At 44.2% G+C, this 13683-nt stretch overlaps 1 protein-coding gene across 1 annotated transcript in view; it reads right to left on the bottom strand.

Moving 5' to 3' along the window:
* The window catches only part of CSK (C-terminal Src kinase), a 135522-nt gene that overhangs the window by 76308 nt on the left and 45531 nt on the right, over window positions 1-13683 (bottom strand). The window lies entirely within an intron of this gene.

Below are 13683 nucleotides of genomic sequence, written 5' to 3' on the forward strand. Positions count from 1 at the left end.
CTAAATATTCCCGAGCCCTTATCACGTTTATATTCTTAGCAGCCAAACAAACTATAGCCTCGGCTTGGAAAAAACCTGGCTTGGATTTGTCGGGAGGTAAATCTCGTCTATCATGGTACATGGTAAAAAGGTCCTCTTTAAAAGGACATTAGTCACCAGGTCTGAAGTGTTCAGTTTTCACTCTTATTTTATTCATGCTGCTCCACTGCAGTTCCATACACTTCCAGAGATCTGGGCTCTTTCATTTATTGCCGATTGATCTTACAAGGAGTAGGACTCTTAGAATCCCTTGAGCCACGACCCTTTGTTAGAGACAAGAAAAAGTACCAATCATAAGGCACATGTATAGAAAACAAACAAAATTACTCAGGGCAGCATCAGGAATAAAATAAGACTAAAAGCTGTCCATTTTTGACCTGACGATTGTGGGGTGAGACTGGGCTCCATTCTAGAGACAGATATGGATCTATATTCATCAAACATTTATTGTGGTTATAGTAATTTATAGCCATTTGTTCTTAAAAGGTAGTTGAACACAACAGCAGCTATAACCATTTACTTCTGTAACTTAAAGGCAACCTGTCATGTTCAGGAATGTAATTTACTTATGGATTTCCCCTATATCTGCAGGTAAACAGCGGTTACAGCTTACTGGAGCAACAGCTCCAGGGAGGAAACAAAGTGACATTCTCCCTTCAGCCACTTTTTTCCCCATCATCGGGGCAGTACAGAGCCGCTAGTGTCACCAACCTCTATACATCGAACGACACATTGATGGACAGCCTGCCCTGCACACACATAAGATGCGCACATGCTGAAGAGCATTGTCATTCTGCCAGGGCGTTATTACCGCACAGTCACTGTGTAGTGAGTGGTCACCGTTACAGCTCCTGCACTGGCCCAATGACAAGAAGAGAGTAGCTGCAGGAAAATAAGCTGGGTACAAATTATATAAACCCTGTTTACCGGCCGATTACCACTATTTCTGCAGGTAAGTTGCATTTCTGTAAGTGACGGGTTCTATTTAAAGCACCACTTCAGTATATGGTGTTATTAATTTCAGCGCTAGAGTGGTGCCGGTAAACGCAAGTTCTCTGACCTGTGTCTTACACTTATCAACCGCTGTCTTCAGCTGTTCCCGGCACTGCCATCTTATAACCACAACTTCTGACTGGCCAGATGTCAGAGGTAATGGTCACAATCGCCCAGTGTTAGACCACAAACTTCAGAAAAACGACTGGAGCGGTGCTGATAAAAGGTGAAGTCGGCAGCTGGTGAGTATATTACTAGGGGAAGGGAACTTGGATTAGTGGCACCACTCCAGTGGTAAACCAAAAAAACCCGCTGGAGTGGTGCTTTAAATGATGAATATTCTTTCCTTCACTGGTCATCAATATCACAAGAGGTAACATATTGTTCCGTAAGAAGGTATGTCCCATAAAATATGTCAAAAAGTGTGAAGCTATACATCACAGGTTGAAAAGGATGCTCATTACCACCTTCGCCTAAACATGTAGACTACTAAGCATCAGCCATTGCACAGGAAGCGGGTTTGTCATATGGTGTGGAAAGTCTGCAGACACCCACATAGATGGCAGTTTGATCTTGTAGTAGTCTTAGCAATAGAACTATGTATAGCCAGGCTTATTGATCGACCCGTCTAGTGAGCAGGTAAATCAGTTTTGATGACTTCTCGGATAGGCAGCCATGATAACAATCTGCACACTGCATCACGTTTGTGGAGGGTAATCTACCACCCGAAAAACTGGTTACATCTCTCAATGTTTATTTTAGGTTTAGTATTGTGGATTTACATTTGTATTATTGGGCATACTCTAATCCAAGAAGTATTGGCAAGTATCGGCATACTATATATACACTACGGTATATTATTGTGCATACTCTTACACATCTGGCCAAGGTATCCAGAGGCAACAAAACATATTAGAGAACAAATTCTTGTTCATTTCTGTCCACTGTGTAACATCTGGCCGCTGCCAGAGCTGATCACAGCTTATCACTGTGGACGCCGGATCCCACTTATCTGATATTGATAGCAATGAGTGCATGCCATATGAATAAAATACCAAAAACTACCCAATAAAGTAAGTATTATACACTTTACAGGATTACTGTAAAAATCTCAGCTCTTCCCACTATTAGATATAGTTATGAGCAAAAGCAATCTACCTTAAAGTCAACCTGTCACGCGTAATATTTAGTCCAATCTGTGGGTTGGCAGCATGTTGAGTTTAGGAGATTCATAAGTATATAGGCTTTGTGGGGAAAAGATTTAGTAAAATTATATTTGTTTACCTTTTTAAGTTCCAGCTTGTTCTGTGATCATAAGTCAAGTGATCCTAATCAGTGATGGACATTTTTGTACGCACACTCAAAGACCACCCACTGGACTCCTAAGCCCACAGTGATCGAAATCTACAAGTAACAGATTACATATTCTACGCAGTCATATATTCATTTGATGAGCATTTTTGCCCACAAATGAGATTGTACTTTTAAACAATGGTTTGTAAAGGGAAATAAAAAAAAGGAAAAACTACACACCTTTTCAGCTTAAAACGTTAAAATAGAAAATGTCATCTCTCCTGTCCTTTTAAACCCCCCTTTACTTAAAATTAATATGTCAATAATGTATACCTCTACCGATGCCAGGCCACCGGTGTGTACGGTAAGTGGAGAGCTGAAGTCTTAAGAAGTGTTAGCACTGTTGTCTTACAAAACCAAAGTACTGAGAAAGTCTGACCATGAACCATTTCTGCAGAATGTGTACTTAGCAAAGAATATAGGCAAATAAGCAGAGGAGCGATAAGAAACTAACTCCCTAAGTTATCAACCTATAGTTGAACTATGTTTGGAGGCTATAGGACGTCCCTTACACCAATATACGGAGAAGAGGACAACAGCTGAAATGTCCTGCACGTCAATGGGATGAGCTGTGTGAAGAGCATCATTAACTGACCTGTGGTTTTGGACACACACTAGCCCCTACCCCCACCTTTGATTAACCCCGGTGAAGACATCTGATGCATTAACTAAAAGCATGGATTAATTTGTCATCTGGGGTTATTAATATCAGAGGCTGACGACCGAGCAGAGGCTCCCCAGAGAATCCTATATGCAAAGGACAACACGCTGCAAAAGCTCAGCCGTATAAGAGAACATTATTACCCCTCCCCAGCCCGGCAGACAATTAAGGCGCAAAGAGGAATATTTAAGAGTCCCAGCTGTTTGATGCTATTTTAGGACATTATTTGAGTAGTGTGGAAGCCGGAAAGAGAGGACAAGGGGATGAAGAAAATGCTGGCATACAAGAAAAGCACTCCATGGAGGCGGACAAGTGGGATTTATGTAAAAATTAAAGCAGCACTCACTACAGATGGCCAGAGCAGGAAATGTGACATGGGAGGATGATAATCAAGAAAATGAGACCGTCAGAAGAGGACAAATGTCATAAAAAGGGTCAGATGCTAAGACGGTGCAACCTTGGCAATAAATGTGCTATGGCAGGGCAGTAGCAGTCAGGTCAACAGATTTATGCCTTTGCCGTTATAGCACTACACTTTGAAAATTATGTATGAAATGTGAGACATTAAAATGCAGCAAAGATATGCGCCAAATATCCAGCATTCCCCACGGAGTTCTCACACCTCCTTCTAGAAAGGATACAGTGGCTTGTGAAAGTATTCACCCAGCCCAGACCCCCTTTCTTTGGCTTTTTTTTTACCTTTTTTGTTACATTAGAACCCATGTTTAAATCATTTTGTAATCTGATTTGTATGTGTGATACATCAGCACTAAATAGTCAATCTGAGAAGTGAGAAAAATATAGGCATTCAGTTTATGAAATCAAATAATTAAAAATTGACATGTGCGTATGTATTCACCCCTTTTGCTATAAAGCCCCTAAAAATTTCTGGTCCAAGCAATTACCTTCATAAGTCACATGTTTAGTGAAAGGAAGTCCACCTGGGTGCAGTACAAGTGCCCTGTGGTCGGTCAGTATATACACACCTTTTCTGAAAGGCCACAGAGACTGCAACACCATGAGGACCAAGCAGAGCTCCAAACAGGTCAGGGACAAAGATGTTAAAAAGTACAAGCCAGGGTTGGGGTATAAAAAAAAATATCCCAGTCTCCGGTGATCCCCTGCAGCACCATGACATCCATTATCATCAAAAGGAAAGAACATGGTACCACAACAAACCTGTCATGAGATGGCCGCCCACCAATCCCCTCAGCCATGGCAAGGAGGATAGTAATCAGAGAGGCAGCACAGAGACCAAAGGAAACCCTGAAGGAGCTGCAGAGTTCCCGAGCAGAGACTGGAGTCCATACGACTACAATATGGAAGACTAAACGTATCCTAACTAAAGATCCCCATTAGTGATGAGCGAGTATACTCGTTGCTCGGGTTTTCTCGAGAACGCTCGGGTGACCTCCGAGTATTTGTTAGTGTTCGGAGATTTAGTTTTCATCTCGGCAACTGAATGATTTACAGCTACTAGCCTGCTTGATTACATGTGGGGATTCCCTAGCAACCAGGCAACCCTCACATGTACTCAGCCTGGCTAGTAGCTGTAAATCATGCAGCTGTCGTGATGAAAACTAAATCTCAGAGCACTAACAAATACTTGGAGGTCACCCGAGCGTGCTGAGGAAAACCCGAGCAAGGAGTACACTCGCTCATCACTAATCCCAATTAATAATCCACATGACAGTTCTCTCTATGGCACTAAAAAGGTGGGGTTCTGTTACCTTTCTCAGCAAAATTACCTTTGATATCAGGTGAGAAAAGCACATGTGGGGCACAGACCTAAGTGGTAGTACATAATGCATAGGGCAATACCCAATGGATAGGATATGGCAGCAATTTGATAATTGTCTTCCCGCGTGTATGACATTTTTTATTGCCATTGTGAGGTGGGATGTATTTATGCCCCCCCCCCCCCCTCCCCACGCTCTCTGGAATTTTTTTTAAATAACTGTGTGTGTGTGTGTGTGTGTGTGTGTGTGTGTGTATATATATCTATAACTATCTGCTATGTCTATGTATATAAACACATTCCTACAGCATATGCAACATTTGGCTTACTTTCTCAAGCAGTCAGTACATAAATGTTTGAGGGGTCAGTTAGAAGAGGCGGATGTTCTCCATTCTTTACATTCCTACAGCTGTCTAAGCAGAATCAGTTCAATGGTTTCCCGAGTTCTCAGTAAACTCCCAGCAGAATGAGCACTTCATGGCTAAAGGGAATCTGTCACCATGTTAATGCCATTCAATCTGAGAGCAGCTTAATGTGGGGTCAGACAGCCTGATTCCATAGCTGTGTCACTTGCTCAGCAACTTGCTGTAGTTTCAGTACAATCACTGTTTTACCAGCAGGAGATTATCATTGCCGGACTAGTCCAGCTAATCTGTGTAGCCCCGCCACCACCAATTGGCAGTTTGTGTACACCGTGAATTGTCAGCAAGCTGCTAATTACACCGCTGTGCTGTGCTTTCACTTTACGGCCGGCAGTCAGTGAGTGCGGGAAGCAGACGGCAAGGGACAGACACCGGAATGTAAGTATGTACTGTTTTTTTTTTTTTACGCTGGTAACCAGGGTAAACATCGGGTTACTAAGCGCGGTCCTGCGCTTAGTAACCCGATGTTTACCCTGGTTACCCGGGGACCTCGGCATCGTTGGTCGCTGGAGAGCTGTCTATGTGACAGCTCTCCAGCGACCACACTACGACTTACCAACGATCACGGCCAGGTCGTATTGCTGGTCGTGATCGTTGGTAAATCGTATAGTGTGACGGTACCCTAAGGCTGCTTTCACACATCAGTTTTTTGCCATCAGTCACAATCCATCGAATGTTGAAAAAAACAGATCCGTCGCAGATTGTGAAAAACTGATGCGGCGGATCTGTTTTTTTCGACGTATCCAACTAGCTGATACAGCTAACTGGATCCTTAACAAAAAAAACAAACAAAAAAAAAACGGAGCATGCTCAGTTAAAAAAAACGGAAACTGACGCCGGATTCTGTCATTTGACGGATCCGGCGCCATATGGTTCCATTCTAGCAAACGATGGATGGCGATGTCGCTGTCCATTTTTTCGATGGACACGTTACTCTGTCCGTTTTCTCTGGCTGCCGAAAAAACTATTTTCGATGGATCCAGCAAAAACCGGATGAGACGTGAGGCCATCTGTCGCAATCCGTTGCTAACACAAGTCTGAGAAAAAAAACAGATCCGGCAGCAACTTTTGCCGGATCTGTTTTTTCTCAAAATTTGCCAGATTGTGCCAGACGGCAAAAACCTGATGTGTGAAAGGGGCCTAAGTAGCAAAAATATGCTGACAGATTCCCTTTAGGCTATGTGCCCACGTTGCAGAATAGAAGCAGATTTTTCCTCATCAAAATCGCACACCATTGCCAAGGAAAACCCATGCGGATTTTGATGCATTCTTTAATGCGTTTTTTAAGTGTTTTTGAGCACAAATAAAGTTGGGGGGAAAAAAATTGTGTTTTTTTTTTACAGCAGGAACAGTTAAATGGGAAATACTGCTCCCATCGAGCTGATCCTGCTGCCAATAAAGGGGAACAGACATAGGCCGATGGGAGTAGTAGTCTCATCCGCCTATATCTAGTTACACACATAGTTAGAATATATAATGGTGTGCACTCAGTCGGAAAAAGCGAGGTGCAGGTGTAATGGACTATGAAAGTCCTAAACAATATAAGAATTAAGGATACACCGCCCAATCTATAGATACAGTAATTATATTCAATATATGATTTTTATTCACATAACATCATTAAGGGAGCAGAAATGGTGTAGTATGTACAGTAAGCGCCCAAACTTTTGACGTTTTGACTCTCCCGCGTCTTACTCAAAGTCGCTGTAAAAATTGTATACTATGTAGATTTGCAAAGATCCACTATTGGCGTTTTACCTATTTTGTTACATTGTAAAACGTGTTTAAATACTTTTCCAATCCTATTTGTGTGTGATGCATCAGCACTAAAAGTATGGGAAGTGAAGGGAGAAAAATATAGGCATAAAATTAAATTTATGGGATCAAATACCGTAACTAAAAATTGGAATGTGTATATGTATTCACCCCTTTTGCAATGAAGACCCTAAAAATATGAGCATCTTAAATTTCAACATGTCCAACCCTTTGTCTTTAAGCCAAAATAATAAAGCTGCCATAGGTGGTCTCTTGGTCAAACTGTGAATGGGAAAACAGCGATTTCTCCGGACAACCACGTGCTCAGAGTTTACATGTACCCTCATTGAAGGGTGGAAATAAGTTGCTGGTGGACCATTCACGAGGCAGGAACAATAAGATCAGGCATGTTGAAGTCTAACATCACCAACCTTATTGTTTCCACTGGCACTCCCGCTCTCCAGGACACCCCATACCCTTTGCATGGTTGTGTCCAGACCATTAAGTTGTCGTGCCGAGGTGGCACAAACAATTTATCGGTTGAATTGATTTAGACGGATTCAGCAGAGGACTGGGGCATGCATAATACGTCTTCTGTTAGTGGGCCCAGAAATCATGGTCACTCCATGCATGCACTGGTCTAGGGCTCACTACCTTTCCCACTCAAAAGAGATGACATTTTTGCAGACTGATAATATCGCCACTCAAAAAATATGAAAATAAATGGTGCAAGTGCCCTTTCTTTGTTGGAGTGGCTTATGAATGACACTGGATGGGTTATCCATGATTAAAAAAAAAAAAAAAAAAAACACACATCATACCAAACATGGCACTTGAATTGTTTGCAGATCTGAGCATCTGAATAGACACAAACTTTAGAGTAAACAACCTCTAAAAATTTGGTGGTTGTTGCAGATTTCTTAAGGTACCGTCACACTGAGCAACTTTACAACGAGAACGACAGCGATCCGTGACGTTGCAGCGTCCTGGATAGCGATCTCGTTGTGTTTGACACGCAGCAGCGATCTGGATCCCGCTGTGCCATCGCTGGTCGGAGCTAGAAGTCCGGAACTTTATTTTGTTGTCAGGTCGGCGTGATTCGTCATATTTGACAGCAAAAGCAACAACGCCAGCAATGTTTCTTCATGGAGCGAAAAACCAGCGAGAATGGTAAGTACGTCACTGGATCGCTCCTGCATCATTCTGGAGTTGCTGTGTTTGACGTCTCCTAGCGACCTAAACAGCGACGCTGCAGCGATCGGCTCGTTGTCTATATCGCTGCAGCGTCGCTTAGTGTAATGGTACCTTTACACATGGCTCCTGGAACGTGTCAAGCTTGTGTCATTGTTGATACCGCTTGATGATAATCATTATCAGACATTTCATCAGTGCCAGCATCCATATTTGCATTACATACCAAAATACTTTGCCTACTAGTGGTATGAAATGCCCATCATGTGTAGGAGGTCACAACAATTAGATGCCTTGTGTGCCGATGCCACCACGAAGGAAGGTCACTCTCGTGACATGAAGGACGCCTTAACCACTTTTCTTCCGGAAGATCTTTAAGATTAAGGCAAAGAGTAGGAATCAAACGGTTTGGAATCTCACCCTGCAGCAAACGGAGGTGCGATCCAATCCCCCAGAACAAAAATGTGATACGATAATTATTTATTTGGGATTTTTCTATTTGATTTCTTTTCCCTAGGTCAGGTCATCCCTACATGTATATCTGGCAATATTTTATGCAGCTACAAAAAACTTGTGGCTTTATACCGCAGTACTTTATGCCCTGGCTACTGTGTATTCTCCCCAACACTCCATCACAAAGGTTATAGAAAGTACCACCCGTTACATTGAAGCCTAGGTAGGCGCATTAGAACTGGCTTGGCTCCACATTTCTAACTAAGGACTAGGGGTAAAAATGAATAGTATTATGTAAAATCTTACAGGCCAAGTGTCATGGGTCTCCTATTAGTCAGCATAAATTAATTTATTTGCCCAGTTAAAAATGAAATAATTTTGGGCAAACTTCACCTAATTAATTGTATAGAAAGACAGATTAACAGTCCCACCATTTCCCATTGGGGCAAAATAAGGCAATTTCCATTACATATTTAACTGTACATTTGTTATGCTAGATGCACCAGAAGACACTCTTGCTTCTACTAAAACAAGCACATTTACGAGCAAATCAAAGGTCGGCTGAAGATACAACACACGGTGAGCTATAGAGAAAAAAGACTAGGTGCTACCAGGGTGCAAGGATTTAGCAAGCCTTGTCAGATCTAGCGGTATACCGCAACAGGGACTCTAAAAAGCCAACATGAAAGGGGCACAGTCACCATCCAAACAGGGGTTTGATGACAAGGGCAAAAAGGTAATAAAAAGGGGGAGGGCAATGAAGATGGCCGATGTGGGGACAGTAGGCTCAGTGATCGAAGAATGAATGATGGGAAGTTCAAAAGTAGCTTGAGCTGTAAGCGACTGGCACGTCTCGGAACGATCGCCGGTCAGAGCCATGAGGGTTCACGTTACATTTGGTTGAGGAAATCTCCAAGTCGGCTCCCCCATGTATTTGTTCTCCTAGCACTGCACACATGGTTTCCCTTCAGCATGGACTACATTTCAGGTCCATCATTTTTTATAATATAATTGAGTCTCTTCTAATGACTGATCCGCATTGGTATGGACCAAGTCTATACATGAGGAGTGGAGGGACATGCCACTCCTTGTTTTGTAGTCATTAGGCCTTACAATTTTGCTGCAGTCTATAAGAGCTCGGATAATCTGGTTTAACAACAGCTGACAGCCAGCCATCATAGCACATTCCCAGCGTAATTACATTCTGCACTGTATATAGCACGGATATACATGTGTACCTGGACATCACTGCTAGAAGAAGAAACCACAAGAGGATAACATCAAGCTATTTATTTTACAAAATTCCACTTGGAATTTCCTTTCTTCATATTCACAATATTTCACAAGTCACCTGGCCATCTAAATATAAGAATTACCCCAAAATATAGCTTTTTCTCCAGAAACTCAAATCTTCTGACGTATTACACGAAGGCGATACCTAACATTTTTTAGTCACTCACTACACTAAATCAAGAGTCCCGGCCTAAATGGCCACAAGCGCGTGGGCACCTGATCTCCACACATGTCTATGTGGGATGATTAATATTAATAAGGAGTTGGTGAATCAAGTGCTCCTTCAGGAAATCTATTTCACTAACTGTGGGCACATGACCAGGAGATTAGTTATAATTAGGCCCTTGAGGAAACTGCCAGTGTTCTCTTTCGTTTTTTCATCTTACAAGGGCCATAACTTCATTTCTCCATCTAGATAGCTGTGCAAGGCCTTATTTTTTGGGGGGGATCAATTAGATTTTTTAATAATGACATTTAATTTACTGTAAAAGGTATTAAAAACACAAAACTTGAGTGTGGTGTAAGTGAAAGGAAAAAAAAACTGCAATTGCAATTTTTTTTTTAGTGAAGGAGGTACAGTTATGGTACTAAAAATTGGATCTTGCCTCTTGTTTTATAAGGGAAAAAATAAAATTAATTTGTGCTGCTATGTAGTGAGGGCCATTTTGCTATCTTATCCACCCTCCTCCAATCAACGTAGTATGAGAATTCCTTTTTGGCAGGTACATACAGCATTCATCATGCAGGATTAGTTCAGACAGTTATGGGTGCAACAATATCAAATAAGGGACTTTTTTCTGTTCTTCAGGTTTTTGTTATTTCAAAATAGAATTTTGTGTGCTTTTTTTTTTTTAACTACCCTTTTGGTCCCACTGCGGAATTGAACCTGCAATAACTAGATGGCGAGTAAAATACATTGTATTCCTTCTATATTGTCACTTCAGCAATCGTGATGTGGCGATGAATTGCACACAAAGATGGCATACTCGGGTGCCTTCAAAAGGGACTGCGTCACTTGACCTGACCACTCAAAGGCTGCAGGTTTATTTACAGCAGCATCTAAGGGGTTTAATTACTGCAGAAGAAGTAAAAGGTTAGGCTGAAAAAAAAAAAAAAATTCCATTTTTCTTACCCAGATCTCTGGAGGTGGCTTACATCATTCCCCCCTTAAAACCACATTCATCAGATCGATGTGTTGCACGCCCAGCAGCCTCATTGAGCAGCTGATTGAAGGGGCTGTGGGGCTCCAGTTTACCAGCCACAGCTCAGTACTTTCCACAGGGTCTGCACTCACAATTACAGACATTGGGGGAGGACTTTTTCAAGCTGTTTTTCCACATAATTACATAGAATTTTCTTGTATACGTAAAGGGGTTTTCCTTTTTTTTAAAGTGGTCCCTTAATGACAGCACTCATGTAAAACAAAATCAGATTGTACCCACCCCGGGTCCAGCGCAGGCTCTCAGTCACTGCTTTTGTCTCGGTGTTGGCAGTAGTTGTGACGTCACATCGACGGCATACATCATACCTGCAGCCAATCACTGAGCTCAACGTGTAGTGCTAAATACATCAGCAGGTTTTGCTATTTTATATCAGTGCTATTGTTTGGATAGACACTTATTTATAAGTAGAAAACCCCTTTATTAAGTCTCAATTTTTACAAGATTGTTCTAAAAGCCAAACCGCATAAGCGTCATTATTAGTGATGACTCTGAGCGAATATATTCGTTACTCGAGATTTCTCAAGCACGCTCGGGTGTCCTCCGAGTTTTAGTTTTTCTTGCCGCAGCTGAATGATTTACATCTGTTAGCCAGCTTGATTACATGTGGGGATTCCCTAGCAACCAGGTAACCCCCACATGTACTTATGCTGGCTAACAGATGTAAATCATTCAGCTGCGGCAAGAAAAACTAAAACTGAGCACTAAAAAATACTCGGAGGACCCCCGAGCATGCTCGAGAAATCTCGAGTAACGAGTATATTCGCTCATCACTAATCATTATCCAATTGTAGGGCAATGTACAACATGAAGGGTAGGTTCACACTTATAGAGTGCTCTAAGGTGAGTACTACATATGGGTACCTGTGACGGGAACCCTAATGGAGTCAGTCACTTAAATGAAGCTGACAGTCACTGCATGGTCTCCATACTGCATGTATTCAACTTTTCTGACATGCAAAAAAAAAATATGTGATTTGACATGTCGGAAAAAAGATCAATACCAACTAGATGGGTATTTCCTGAAGGAACTACAGATAGTGCTTTGTAATGGTGCCCGGGCTGCCCCTGCAAGACTTTCACACTTGGGTGCCCCTCAGGCGCTGGTTTGGTGGGCGGGGCCCCTCAGGGGATGATTTGGTGGGCGGGGCCACTCTGTGTCCGATTTGGTAGACGGGACCACTCTGGGTCCGATTTGGTGGGCGGGGCCACTCTGGGTCAGATTTGGTGGGCGGGGCCACTCTGGGTCAGATTTGGTGGGCAGGGCACCTCTGGGTCAGATTTGGTGGGCGGGGCACCTCTGGGTCACATTTGTTGGGCGGTCTCACTCTGGGTCACATTTGGTGGGCGGGGTCACTTTGGGTCACATTTGGTGGGCGGAGTCACTCTGGGTCCGATTTGGTGGGCGGGGTCACTCTGGGTACGATTTGGTGGGCGGGGTCACTCTGGGTCACATTTGGTGGGCGGGGTCACTCTGGGTCCGATTTGGTGGGCGGGGTCACTCTGGGTCACATTTGGTGGGCGGGGTCACTCTGGGTCACATTTGGTGGGCGGGGTCACTCTGGGTCCGATTTGGTGGGCGGGGTCACTCTGGGTCACATTTGGTGGGCGGGGTCACTCTGGGTCAAATTTGGTGGGCGGGGTCACTCTGGGTCACATTTGGTGGGCGGGGTCACTCTGGGTCACATTTGGTGGGCGGGGTCACTCTGGGTCACATTTGGTGGGCGGGGTCACTCTGGGTCACATTTGGTGGGCGGGGTCACTCTGGGTCACATTTGGTGGGCGGGGTCACTCTGGGTCACATTTGGTGGGCGGGGTCACTCTGGGTCACATTTGGTGGGCGGGGTCAGTCTGGGTCACATTTGGTGGGCGGGGTCAGTCTGGGTCACATTTGGTGGGCGGGGTCAGTCTGGGTCCGATTTGGTGGGCGGGGTCACTCTGGGTCCGATTTGATGGGCGGGGTCACTCTGGGTCACATTTGGTGGGCGGGGTCACTCTGGGTCACATTTGGTGGGCGGGGTCACTCTGGGTCACATTTGGTGGGCGGGGTCACTCTGGGTCACATTTGGTGGGCGGGGTCACTGAGTCACATTTGGTGGGCGGGGTCACTGAGTCACATTTGGTGGGCGGGGTCACTCTGGGTCCGATTTGGTGGGCGGGGTCACTCTGGGTCACATTTGGTGGGCGTGGTCACTCTGGGTCCGATTTGGTGGGCGGGGTCACTCTGGGTCACATTTGGTGGGCGGGGTCACTCTGGGTCACATTTGGTGGGCGGGGTCACTCTGGGTCACATTTGGTGGGCGGGGTCACTCTGGGTCACATTTGGTGTGCGGGGTCACTCTGCGTCACATTTGGTGGGCGGGGTCACTCTGGGTCACATTTGGTGGGCGGGGTCACTCTGGGTCACATTTGGTGGGCGGGGTCACTCTGGGTCACATTTGGTGGGCGGGGTCACTCTGGGTCACATTTGGTGGGCGGGGTCACTCTGGGTCACATTTGATGGGCGGGGTCTCTCTGGGTCACATTTGGAGGGCGGGGTCACTCTGGGTCCGATTTGGTGGCCGG

This window comes from Ranitomeya imitator, chromosome 4, assembly GCF_032444005.1.
Source record: "Ranitomeya imitator isolate aRanImi1 chromosome 4, aRanImi1.pri, whole genome shotgun sequence".
NCBI classification, from domain to species: Eukaryota; Metazoa; Chordata; class Amphibia; order Anura; family Dendrobatidae; genus Ranitomeya; species Ranitomeya imitator.